The sequence below is a fragment of the Triplophysa dalaica genome, chromosome 10, assembly GCF_015846415.1.
Source record: "Triplophysa dalaica isolate WHDGS20190420 chromosome 10, ASM1584641v1, whole genome shotgun sequence".
Taxonomy (NCBI): Eukaryota; Metazoa; Chordata; class Actinopteri; order Cypriniformes; family Nemacheilidae; genus Triplophysa; species Triplophysa dalaica.
Window position 1 is genome coordinate 7,443,534 of NC_079551.1, and position 12,993 is coordinate 7,456,526.

The 12,993-nt window shown below is 39.8% G+C and overlaps 1 long non-coding RNA gene across 1 annotated transcript; it reads right to left on the bottom strand.

The window, feature by feature from the left end:
* Positions 1-5,616: 5,616 nt before the first annotated feature.
* Positions 5,617-7,354, bottom strand: LOC130429367 (uncharacterized). Its single transcript, XR_008907586.1, has 3 exons — positions 6,554-7,354; positions 6,382-6,454; positions 5,617-5,748 (listed from the first exon to the last, which is right to left on the bottom strand). It is a non-coding gene; the product is annotated as an uncharacterized LOC130429367 (long non-coding RNA).
* Between the last annotated feature and the right edge of the window lie 5,639 nt (positions 7,355-12,993).

The window sequence follows — 12,993 nt, forward strand, 5'->3', positions numbered from 1 at the left end:
GAACACATCAGGTCGCTTAACTAACAGTTTATGTCTGTAATTTGTTTCTGTACACTATTTCCTTATAAAAAATAACCAGATTTCTGCAATAAATAAAAACAAACACGACTTCTTTAGTTAATGGTAACCTTGATAACCAGGTGTTAGGCTAAACGTTATAACGTTACTTGCGTCTGAAAATTTTTAAGTTTTATTATTTTTATGCAATTACAGTTTTAAACAATCAAGTTGAAAATTTTTAGTCATTGGTAAAACATTTTTTGCATTATTAAAACATCACTGAAACACTATAAACTAAGTGAATAAAATACACAAACAACAGATGACAACTAAAACTTTAACATCCGCAACATTTTATTTCTATTTATCTCAACAATCATAAGTATTGACCATGTAAATATTAAAAAAAATTGTAAAGTATACAGACTTACATAGACACTCTTTTACCCAGCAGGTCTTAATTTCACACGACATTCTTTACATTAGCCTATCTAAGATGATCTATGTAAAAAAACTATAGACAATAGACCATTATCTAAAGAGTTGCAAACACCACAAAGGTTTGTTTTAAGTTCGTGTTACATTAAAATAACACTGTTGCATTCAGCATCCCTCACTAAACATGTGTGGGTGGGATGTTAGTCCCTGTAATGACTTGTTAGACTTACACGCAGACTCCTCCAATTGCAAATGAACCGTCACAGAGATACTACAGAGATGGATCAGTTCTTAAAAACAAAGAAACATTTATCTTAAGCATCATCTGAATTTTTCTAACATCTCTTATTTGTCCTTGATGCCCCATCTGCAGGTCAAAGAGTCGTTAACCTGCACCATTTCTTGAGACCTCTGTTGAAGAACTTATTTTCTTAAAATGTAAATAAGGGCGGGACATATTCATTTTGAAATGTTGACGTAAACATAAAAAATGGTAAACACATTTCAAACATACAATAAATACTGTATGATACTGCTATGTGTAATTTATTTTAGTGGTTGTTTAACACTTACATTTGTTCTCCATCTTGGGCCGAGCCTGTAATTGTTTCTCCAGATCTTGGATCTTGTCATCCTGCAGTTCTTCTGCGGCTTTCAGAACCCCTACTTCTGCAGTGAATGATCGAGCTTCCACCTCTCTGCAAAATACAGCTTAAATAGCCTAAAGAAAATCTACAGATGTCATTATAGTCAAAATATGTGTGCTGAAGAGATCGCACTGTTTCTAAAGCACTGAAGGCTTCCTGGGCATTCTCGGTGTGAGGAGACACAACAAGCTCATCTGTAAATTGCTGTAATTAAACGTATCACCTGAGAACAGACTTGTGGTTTGATCTTTGTCGGCACTGAACTAATAGCATCATGAGACTAAAAGACTATAACCCAAAGCTACAATTTCAAGGAAAGTGTTTGCAAAAGTGCAACTGGTCATAAATCTTGCCTTTCTTTGTTTTTTTAGACATTAAAACTTAAAAAGAAGTTTCACTCAAGCCATTGATTTCAAGGGTCCTTACAGCATATGAACTAAAATTCAACCAAATTAAATACAAACGTATTGAAATATTACATTGTATGATTAAAAAGAGATTTGTAATAAATTAAATATATATAATAAATAAACAAATACATTTGGGGTTTGAACAGCATGACATTTAGTAAAAACTAATATTTAGGATGTCAAACCATGAACTGCAATTTAAAGATGACCAGAATCCTCAGCTTATGTTGGGTTTGGAAATGTTACCTTGTGATGTATTTGGAAAGGTCATCCAGTTTCTCGGAGATGATTCTGGCATCTTTATCCAGCTTCCCAGCAGACATGTCGACTATGATGTTCAATTCAGGCGATGGAAGAGATGCCTGGTCATCCGAATCTACCAGTGGCACCATAACAAGCAGAAGGTCCACCATCCAGCGAATCAGTTTGGAGTTAATTGAATTTACCTGGCAACCTAAGGTCATCTAATGAAATGAATGGCTCATTACGTAATGCAGGTAAGGCCAGTCTCAAACATCCTCCTGAAGCCTCATGTCTTCAACGTCAAATATGTTTTCTTGGGAGCACAAGTGTTGTTCAATGTATTCAGGACATCAGCGATTTCCATCCATTCACAGACCCAGAAGGACAAAAGAAACATAATAGTTCAATGAGGAACATCCATTTCAAATAGAAGCTCTACAAACCATAAAAAAACTATGGATTATTTCAACACATGATTTAGTCAAATATGTACAATACTTGTATGGACTTAAAATTTTGTATTTCAACTGTCTTGTTTTTCTATTTTCTTGGCCCTGGACTGTTCAAGTTATGTACTGTCCACCAGCAAAACGGCATCTTCAAACAGATTTATCAAGCTACCAAGAGCTTCCTCCATCTTCACCCAATCTCTTGAAGGATGCCGTTCAGGTCCACTCTGGGATTTTAGTCTTCTGGACCAGAACTCCGTATTCCCACTAAGTGACATTACTGTTGCATGCATACCTGCATGAAGAACCAAAACACAGTCATTAATTTAAGAATCAAGACTTGACTATATGTGGAAAGTCCTGCATATTACCACTTTCACTATTGATGCGGATTCTCAGCTGCTTGTGAAGCTCAGTGATGGTTTTAGACAGCTCTCCCATGGCCTCTTGACCTTTAGGTGGGCCTCCATCTAAAGCCGGGTCTCTCCTAAAGAAAACCGAAGACAAACCTCAATCCAGGACTCTTGTAGGTTTGTTTACATTTTTGTTGCATTGTTTGCACATTGTTGTGTTAACACCTAGGGTTTAACAGAGATAGGGATTAACTTATTTTTACTTACTTAAAGTGGAAAGTAATAGAATTAATAGAAACCCAGAAAATAAAACAATTAGCATTGCTAACTAACTGTTGACCATTGTTCCAGGTCATAAGACAGTTTCTCCTCTGAAGATCTAACGGTTTCCATATCAGGGCTCCTTTTCTATAATAAAAAACAGAGTGAATAAAACATTGAAGAATGTAAAAAAATAAAACAGGAATTCGTTCACTGATCTGGTCGTCACAGAACTTCTGCCACTTGACAACATGAGCTCGAACAGATTGGATGGTCTCGGGTTGACTGCTTTCAGTCTTTCGGAGGTTCTCCATGAAGGTGGTTAGGTTCTCTTTCCATTGGTCGATCAACTCAATCATATGCGATACATCCTCTGAATCCTGTGAGGAAATGTGATTATGGGTATAAGCACATACACGGTCAAATCCTGACAGATCTGTTAAGAAGTGAGAGAGTTGTGTTTATACCTTTGTTGTGAGGACGGGAGTGAAGTGCTCGGCAGTCTTGGCCCAGGTTTAATCGCTAACACTTAGCCGTTTGACCAGCTGGAGTTTATTTATCTTTATTATCTGAAGGAAAAATGACAGACAGTTAGTTTCATTCATAATTTATTCACCTTCAGGTCATTCCAAACCTGTTTGACTTTCTTTCTACTGCATAACACAAAAGAAGATCCCTGAAGATAATAAAAACAGAACATTTGGAGATTGCAATTGCCAACATTTTTATGCCATTTTTCTTTTGCCTGTTTTGTCTTCAGTTTATTCTTAAATGGTTTAGTTTGACAACAGCAAGAGTTGTGACTTGTGAAACAATTAGCGACAGATTTAGTAGATTTCAGGACGATAATGAGAAAGAAGTCGGCATCCCTTCTTTCAAAATCCCTTCAACTGTCCATATATTCTGCAATAATTATATGAATGCCTTTCAAAGGCAAGTCCATTCGTTATAGGTGAAGAGTTTATCACAGAGAACCTTGTATTCTTCCTGTGCCATTTCTGAGTTCCGACTGAACCAGATCAATGCTGAATCATGGGGGAAAATTGGGCTACCATTGTCTGTTATGTAATGGCTTTCGATCCTCAGGTCCGGAGGGTAACGATTGAGGTGCCCTTGAGCAAGGCACCTAACCCCTACTTGCTCCCCGGGCGCTGCAGCAATAGCTGCCCACTTCTCTGGGTGTATGTGTGTTCACCACTTGCTGTGCGTGTGTTCACTACTCTCTGGATGGGTTAAAAGCAGAGGTATATTTCGGATATGGGTCACCATATCTGACAAATAGATCACATTCACTTTTCACTTTCACTTAACTTTGTTGAGTTAAAAATGAACAAGAATTGTTTTGAGATTTCCTAGGCCCATGCTGGTGATGAAAAACGCTGGGCTTAAATGTTTGTCCTGTGCTTCTAGTAATGCTAGTTAAATACAGCTTTCTGATTGGTCAACTTGATTGTCTCTGCTCAAGTTCTTGCTTTTACACTTTCCTTATATTCTTTACCTGTCATACAGACTGGCTCCATGTAATTATATTTCAATTTTTTTATCATTTGACTTTGTCTGGATTGCGTGTGTGCATTTGTTTTTTGTCGAGCACATGTGCACGTTGTTTTGACAGCTCGCCATTTGCTCGGTGTCATCATCATCATTCACCCGCCCTCGTGTTTCCCAGTCAGGCTTTTCCTCTCACCGGTTCTTATTCACATCACTCATTCACCTATAGATTATTTCCTGGTCATTATCGCATTTATTCTCCAATTATCCTGTGTCTGACTTAAACTGAAAGCCTAGAATCGGTCCTGGACGGAGTTCTCACTTTGGATCCAAACTCTTCATAGGTTAAAAAACATGAAAAGGATGGACCTTGTCGATATCTACTGGTCATTCTAGTGAACTGCATCGTCTCCTATACCAAACTGGCCTAAAACCTTATATTGTAGGCCAATAGATAAAGTTTGACACATATTGATGTTTAAAAGATATCATTCGTAAATAGATTAGCATTTTGCAATATGAATGCATGGGTTGTCTGTAAAGATATACACATCTACATTATTAAAAGCTAAGTTTAAGAAGGGCATTGTCAAGGTTAAGCCAAACTCGAGCTCTGCAGCAAAGATGGGATCTCCGTGACTTTTTTCCGACACACGGGTCACTCAATCTTTCATCTGGAGCAGTGGCTGGTGATAAAAAATTTTGAGGGGGCGCAAACATACTGAAAATCAAACTTTCAGACTATAAAGCCATCATTATATATATATATATGTATGTATAGCCATTAATCAGGTGATGTATCATTATTACAGTCAATGCATGCATATAAATGTACTATGAATCAGTGAATTTGATTGAATGTGGGTTTATTATCAGTAATGAAGTAATCAAGGTAATCATTAAAAAAGACTTTTACCTAATCATTATAGCAGTAACACGATTTGGAAAGAGATTTTGCTCTCCTTTCTTTCAGACTTGCACATTTCTCAATGACCTTCTGGTTAAAGTCAATTATCTCAGTCACCACTCTCCTCTCCATTGACAGCATGGCCAATGCATTTAGCCTCTCCTGGGTCATGCTATTTCTAAGAAAAGTCTTAAGTCTTTTCAAACAACTCTCAGACTCTGCTGTGGTCATGGGTGTGGTGATGAGGATCTTTAGGAGAGTGACAGTCTCTGAAAAGACTTCTTCAAGATTGTTCTCCTTAAGCAGCTGGAATAGGTCCACAGCACGACAACAGGTTCTGAAATCTTCCTTGCCGTGGATGAGACTAAGCTCTGTCTTGAGCTTACTCCGATTGAACACTGGATAGGCCTTCAAAGTCCTACTCAGTGCATCTTCAGGAAACGCCACGGTGTACGGTTCAAACCTGTCTGCTTGCAGCAAGGTGGCACTGATGAGGTGGCTTGTGAAGCAGAACCGTTCCATGGTGTGTTGGAGTATGGTGCCACAAACCTACAGAGTGAGGGACAAAAACAAAAATGATGTAGTGATGACAAAATGTCAATTTCAACTGCAACATTTAAAATGATCAGTTTTATGTTATAGAGAGACGGAGACCAATTTCAGTGTTTGAATCCCTGATTTATCCAAACTTCATACATATGGACTAGACATTCTGAGACAACATGTCAAGTTTCATGAACTTCTGATGCTTAGGGCGCTAATAGCAATTTTTAAAATATCAGCCATTTTCATGTCAATCAGATTCAGCGAATATGAAGGCCGTCATACTAACTTTTCCCACTAGAGGAAACCTAAGAATAACAAATCTATTTAGATCACAATTTAAAGACTATGGAAATGGTTAAATAGATCGACTTGTAGTAAAATATGCATTGCAAATAAATGTAGTATAGTTTCATTAAGTTTAATAAAGCCCAATATCAAAGGATCTACTCTTTGCTACAGTAATTAAGCAAAAATGTATAAACTCAAAGACATGAGAACACATTCAGTACCCAAAGAAGGTAAATGAAACAATGCCATTTAACTTGATGTTAATATTTTTTACTTTCTTTTTGATGGCTTCCTTTGATATATTTTTCAAGAAACACTGCAGAGTAACAAGGACTGCAATAAACTCACTTCTGATGCAATCCGTTCATGGACTTCTGGACTGGTCGACCGCCGCCTCTTCGGTTGAGAAGCTCCTTCACTGCTTTGGTTAACCAGAGAAGGATTGACAAAGGATTAAGAATTGTATGACTAATAACAATAATAATGATAACAAATACAAAAGGAGGAACGCAGCTGCTACCTGATCTTCTGTATGTCCTGCTGGAACTGCTGGATGCTCCCCTTAATGTGAACTGAATCTATAACCTTCTGCTGGAGTTTGGCATAGAGATGTCCACATGTGGCATGATGATGTGGAAACGGTGCAGATATTTTTTAAATCCTGATCATCCAGCAGCATGGCAAAGCCTCCTGCCTCTCTGGTGGAAACAGGGTCAAAGTTACCCGAGTCTCAAATAGTTTCAAAACAGCGAATGAGGCCCTCTCTGTGCTCAAACACTGTATTGATGGCACAGCTGTGAAGGTTCCATCTAACACTGCTCGATGCTGGTAGTCTATGGGCAACAACTTTATCAAGTACATTTGTGCGCTTGGAAGATTTGCCAGCCTTTTTTCCAGATCACCCAAGGTCAGAAAAAAAAAATCTAACTTTGGGTATGTGAGAAGTGGCCTTTTGCATTATTAAATTGAGTTGATTCGAATAGCAGTGGATGTAATGGACATTTGGGTACACATCTTGAATCTTCCTTTGAACACCTGCATTGGCACCCCTCATCACGCTGGCTCCATCATACGCTTGGGAGATGAGTTTACTCGTCTGATACTCCGGAAGGATGACAGCAAGATGCTCTTTGAGTCCTGTAGCGACGGAATCAGCTGTAGTTGAATGCAGATGAATAAAAGCAAAAAATCGTTGCTTTTGGTATCAATGTAGCACAAGCACAAGTTGGCACTGTGGCAATATCGCTGGTCTTGTCGGCCTGGATTGATAGAAAATCGCTGCCTTGTGCTTCTTGGATGACGTGTTCCCTCATAACAGCCAACATACAGTCCAACAGCTCGTTCTGCACGGTTTTCGAAGTTCCCTTAAACACAGTGGCATTCTCGAGGTGCTCTTTCAAAACTCCATGAAGACAAGCAACAAAGTCGACCAAGCCACGGAATATCCCGGGGTTATCTGAGCTCTTGCTATCGTTACTGCGGTCAAGCCAGCCCTCACATGGGTATTCTGCGCGCATATATAAAGATTGCGGTAGGAGCACGGGATGACAAATTTCTAAATTAAAGTGGTTTCGCACTCTTTCAATCGCATGTGTTTTACAATTGCAAGTGACGTTGATAGGAAAATGAGAGACGACGTTAAAGGGTTACTATGCAGTTTCTATAATGTTTTGGGTGATTTCTAGGCCGTTTGTGTCATGGTTCCACCTCTCCTTGTCAGGTATTTCTTGGTTTAGAGGTGGAATCATACAGAATCCTCTGTTTCATGTGAGGAGAGATATTTTTGACCCTTGCGGTCTTCCATACTCTCCTCAAGTCGCGTCATTGCCCAACCCTCCTGTTTCCTAGTTTGTGTTAATTACCTTCCCTATAAAGAGTCCTCATGTTTCTTTGTCTCGTTGCTCGTGCATTGTTTGAGGTACATGTTCTTGTAATCGTTCCTGTTAATGTTATGCCAAGTTGTTGTTCCTGTTTCCTGTTTCCAACGTGTCTTAGTAAGTGTTAGTTTATTGTGTCAAGTCTTTCTTTTCTTAGTTGAGTCCTTGTTCTTGTGTTGTTTTAGTTTACCCAGTCTTGTTTTCCCCATAGTGGGTTTTGTTTTGCCTTTTTGTCTTTGTTGAATAAATACATTTGTTAACCCCTTCATCCGCCTTGTCGTCTGCCTGCACTTGGGTTCTCACGCCATGTCTCACACCAGAGTCCATGACAGAATGCACGAGCCAGACAGAACCCAGCAGGCAGAGAGTTCCACCTCCTTGGCGGCTCTACGTTGCCGCCAAGCGCACGTACTATACGGCCTCCGGCAGAAGGGGTCCGACATAAGGGACTTTGCCTGGGAGTTCCTAGCCTCTGCGGGCAATTCAGGGTTCACCGAGGCGGAACTCAAAGTCATTTTCAACAGCTGCCTCGATGAACCCCTCAAGCCCTCAGAGGTAAGGATGCTGCGGCCCTTGGGTTTCACTGACCTTCTCCGGTACGCGATGCACCGTGAGGAGAGCCGGGACCCTATCTCGCCGAGCACTTCACCACCCCTGGTTTTACCCCGGAGGACCAGGTCCTGCGGATGGGGTTCGTGGGTCTCTCCTTGCCTCCGTTAGCCACTCCACCGCCCAACAGCCCTGCTGGCAAGGCTGGCAAGCCCGGTCCAGGAGCCGGAACCAAGCCCGGTCCAGGAGCCGGAACCAAGCCCGGTCCAGGAGCCGGAACCAAGCCCGGTCCAGGAGCCGGAACCAAGCCCGGCCGCCCAGCCGCCGCCGTCAAGCCCGGCCGCCCAGCCGCCGCCGTCAAGCCCGGCCGCCCAGCCGCCGCCGTCAAGCCCGGCCGCCCAGCCATGGTCCAGCCCAGCAGTCCTGCAGGGGACAAGAACAGTTCCCCCCAGGACTACCCCTGTCAAGCCCCCAGGGGCTCCGCGCCCTGGCGCGTCCGCAAGGGCTGGAACTTCCCCACCCAGCCCTCCCCCTTCTGGACTTCCCATGTTTTCTTGTTTACCCCCAACCCCCCTCCCTTGTTTGTTATTTTTATTGAGTCACCCTAATCCCCTGATTGTTCTTGCCTGTCTGCCCCTAGTCTTGTTCTCCATGTTTTGTTTGGTCTTGTCTTTGTCCCAGTCTGCCTTGTCTTGTTCGTGCCTTTGAGGAGCATCAGGGTGCTGCTCCTTAAGGCGGGGGTTCTGTCATGGTTCCACCTCTCCTTGTCAGGTATTTCTTGGTTTAGAGGTGGAATCATACAGAATCCTCTGTTTCATGTGAGGAGAGATATTTTTGACCCTTGCGGTCTTCCATACTCTCCTCAAGTCGCGTCATTGCCCAACCCTCCTGTTTCCTAGTTTGTGTTAATTACCTTCCCTATAAAGAGTCCTCATGTTTCTTTGTCTCGTTGCTCGTGCATTGTTTGAGGTACATGTTCTTGTACTCGTTCCTGTTAATGTTAATGTTATGCCAAGTTGTTGTTCCTGTTTCCTGTTTCCAACGTGTCTTAGTAAGTGTTAGTTTATTGTGTCAAGTCTTTCTTTTCTTAGTTGAGTCCGTGTTCTTGTGTTGTTTTAGTTAACCCAGTCTTGTTTTCCCCATAGTGGGTTTTGTTTTGCCTTTTTGTCTTTGTTGAATAAATACATTTGTTAACCCCTTCATCCGCCTTGTCATCTGCCTGCACTTGGGTTCTCACGCCATGTCTCACACCAGAGTCCATGACAGTTTGTGTGGCGTTCTGGGTGGTTGCTAGGACGTCGCTAAGGCATTCTGGTGCTTGGTTTTGACCAAGTGGGCCAGTTGTGGCCTAGTGGTTAAAGAGACAGACTCCTAACCAAAAAGTTATGGCTGCCCACTGCTCTGGGTGTCTGTGTTCACAACTTGCAGTGTGTTTGTTTACTACTTACACGATGGGATTAATGCACAGGTCAAATTCCTTTTATTGGTGACCACAACTGACAATAGGTAACTTTTCATACACCATATCAGGACTGTTTGATGTGATGTTTTTCAATAAAAGTCCCCTCAATATCCTATATAGACTGTTTTTTTTTCTCTGTTCAGATAGGGATTGAAAATAAAGTACCTGTTTCTTGAAAGTGATTTCACCTTAGAATCATAGTACACCATCTCCACATCAGAAAGTGCTGCTATTGTTTGAGTGCCAATCTGATTCGGAGTTCTTTAACAAAAGTCCCCTCAATATCCTATATAGACTGTGTTTTCTCTATGTTCACATAAAAATAATCTACCTGTTTTTTTAAAGTGATTTCACCTCAAGAATCATTGTACATCATCTCAGATTGGTACTCAAACAATATCAGGACTTTCTGATGTTAATACTTCCCATGTCCACTGGAAGTTTCTGGTGAGTAGATGATTCTTTTTTATATTAGCTGTATTATTAAATTATATTAAAGAAACTTTTTTTTGTATCAAATACATTTTTTTTTTGTTTCAATGTTTGATTTCAGTTCATAAATGCTTTGAACCATACCGTTTACGTGGTCAACCCATCGAAGAGAAAGCTGAATCCAGGTGTGCTGCAAAAAACTTTTTGTTTAACAGAAGTATTGACAGTCAAAATGTGTCAGGACTGTGCATACTTGATGTACCATGCTCCACACCTCTTCAGATGGTTTAATGCTGATCCAGAATATTTTTTTATATTATTTAGCATATTTAATGAAACTTATATTGACAAATATCAAACATTTATACAAGCTATGAAATATTGTCTGTCCACGATTTTGCACCCAACACATTTTTGGGGGAAATTAATTACCCAATAAAATAATTGTATTAATACATAACTATTTATGTTTAATCTAAAAAAGGATGTGAAATTTTGTCTGCTTATCATTCACCTTTTACACCCCGATACTTTATAATTTGTATAATATGTGTTGTAAAAATATCAATTTCAATAACTAACGTAAATCACATTCAGCAAGTACCTAACAATAAGAAGAGAGTGCCATGGGAAAACAGAGTGGCAGAACATAAAATGGAAAAGGAGGAGAGCTGACCCATCCAACCCAACAAGATGGCAGTAGCTGTCCCATCATTGTCACCATGGTGTTGAAGTAATGCAGAGTAATATGTGAAATATAATTTTCTTTTTAAGTTGTTTGCTAATAGATGTTGTCTCTACATTACCTGTATTTTTTTTTTCTTAACTTTGTTTTGCCTGTGGATTTTTTCGACATTATACAAATGACCATTTGGAATTGTCTCTTAGTTTTTTCCACAGCTGTATCTAATGAATTGAATGTTGGTGCTTGTTTAGATTGCAACGGAAGTGATGAAGGCCTTTCCAGCTGTCTCAGTTATAAGCTTTAGGACTTCAAAAAAAGAAATGGCAATTGAAAGAGGAGTAATGGCTGCCCAGACACTGGAATCATCAGGTTTATTAAGGAAGTGATTGTATGTGCTATGGTGCAATGATAACCAAATGTAGCTTTGTCAGCAATACACTCATAAAAAAAAAAGTGCTTTAAAGGTTGTTCACAGCGATACAACATAAGAACCATTTGTTGTTCCCCAAAGAACCATTCAGTTAAAGGTTCTTCAAGAACAATCTGTTTCTTACTTTTTATAATCTGAGGAACCTAGTTTCGTCACAAAGAACCTTTTGCGAAACAGAAAGATTTTTGTGGAACCAAAAGGTTGTTCTATGACATTTAATTAACTTTTGAAGCACCTGTTTTTTAAAGAGTATATCCTAACGTAGTTTAAACAAAACTTGTTGAAGAAAATTTCAATGAACTTGATGTCATGGTACGCAAAAGGACTCAGATGCAGGTAAGTCAAAACCAGTTTATTTGCACAACGTCAACCATACAACAGTAAGTCAGCTGGGCACTCATGACGAGAACAAAGTAGACACGGCCGGCAATAACCTCCGTGAGAGAAGACAGGCAGGAAAATCCAAACCGAAACACAGGTACTCCGTAGTAAAAAGACTCCGTGAGTGAAAATCCAACTGAATCCAAAAAAGGAACACGAGAACCAAAAGAGAGCCGTAAGGGAAAAAATAAAATCCAAAACCGGCTCACAGGCTGACTCGATCCTATGTAGGAACAGAAGAACTACGGGTAAACTCCAGGAAAAAACAGCAAGACCACGGTACAAACAATTTACATCGCCACACGGAGAGAATGGCAAAACGAGCTGAAATAGAGGGAACACAAATGAGGAGCAGGTGAGGGAAATCAACAGCAGTAAGAGCCTTAATGGGTTACCAGACGTGAGACAAAGGCAAACGACAAAACACAGCAAACTGGATAAGAATGAACCCAAAATAAAATAAAACGACAGGCAAAGCCTGACACTTGATTGTTGAAGAAAATCATTTTTAACTAATCTTCATACAACACAACTATTCATTATGATCACCTTGCTGTCTAGTAAAATTAATTTAAATAAGAAAGATTTCAAGAAGGTCAAAATTTAGAGCAAATTACATACCAGACAACACAATAAGTTGTGGGCTGGGCTAATCAATATGTCCAGGTTAGCAAAGGCAATTAAACATTAAATATAGAGGTGCTCCTATCAGGATTTTTGGAGCCGATCACCGTTCCACGATCACTGAAAGCTGTATCAGCCAATACTGTTATAATATAGATAATTGTTTTTACAGTTAATACATTATAACAAGACATTACAATGCATTCAAATGTGCATTACAATGATTTAAAACTACTTTTATAATGTATTAAACATACATGCTTCAAGGAAAGTGTTCCCACATATGTTCATAAAACATGTAAACAATAGCTTTAATGGAACAGTTCACCAGAAAATGTAAATTCTGTCATCAATTACTCACCTTAGAGTTGTTTAAAGTCTGTCTACATTTCTTTAATCTTATAAACACAAGGAAATATATTTGCTAGAATGCTTGTAAACAAACAGTTGTTGGCCACCATTGACCATAGAAGAAAAATGACAATGGTACTCAAAAGTGCCCCAGGGCTGTTTACTTTCC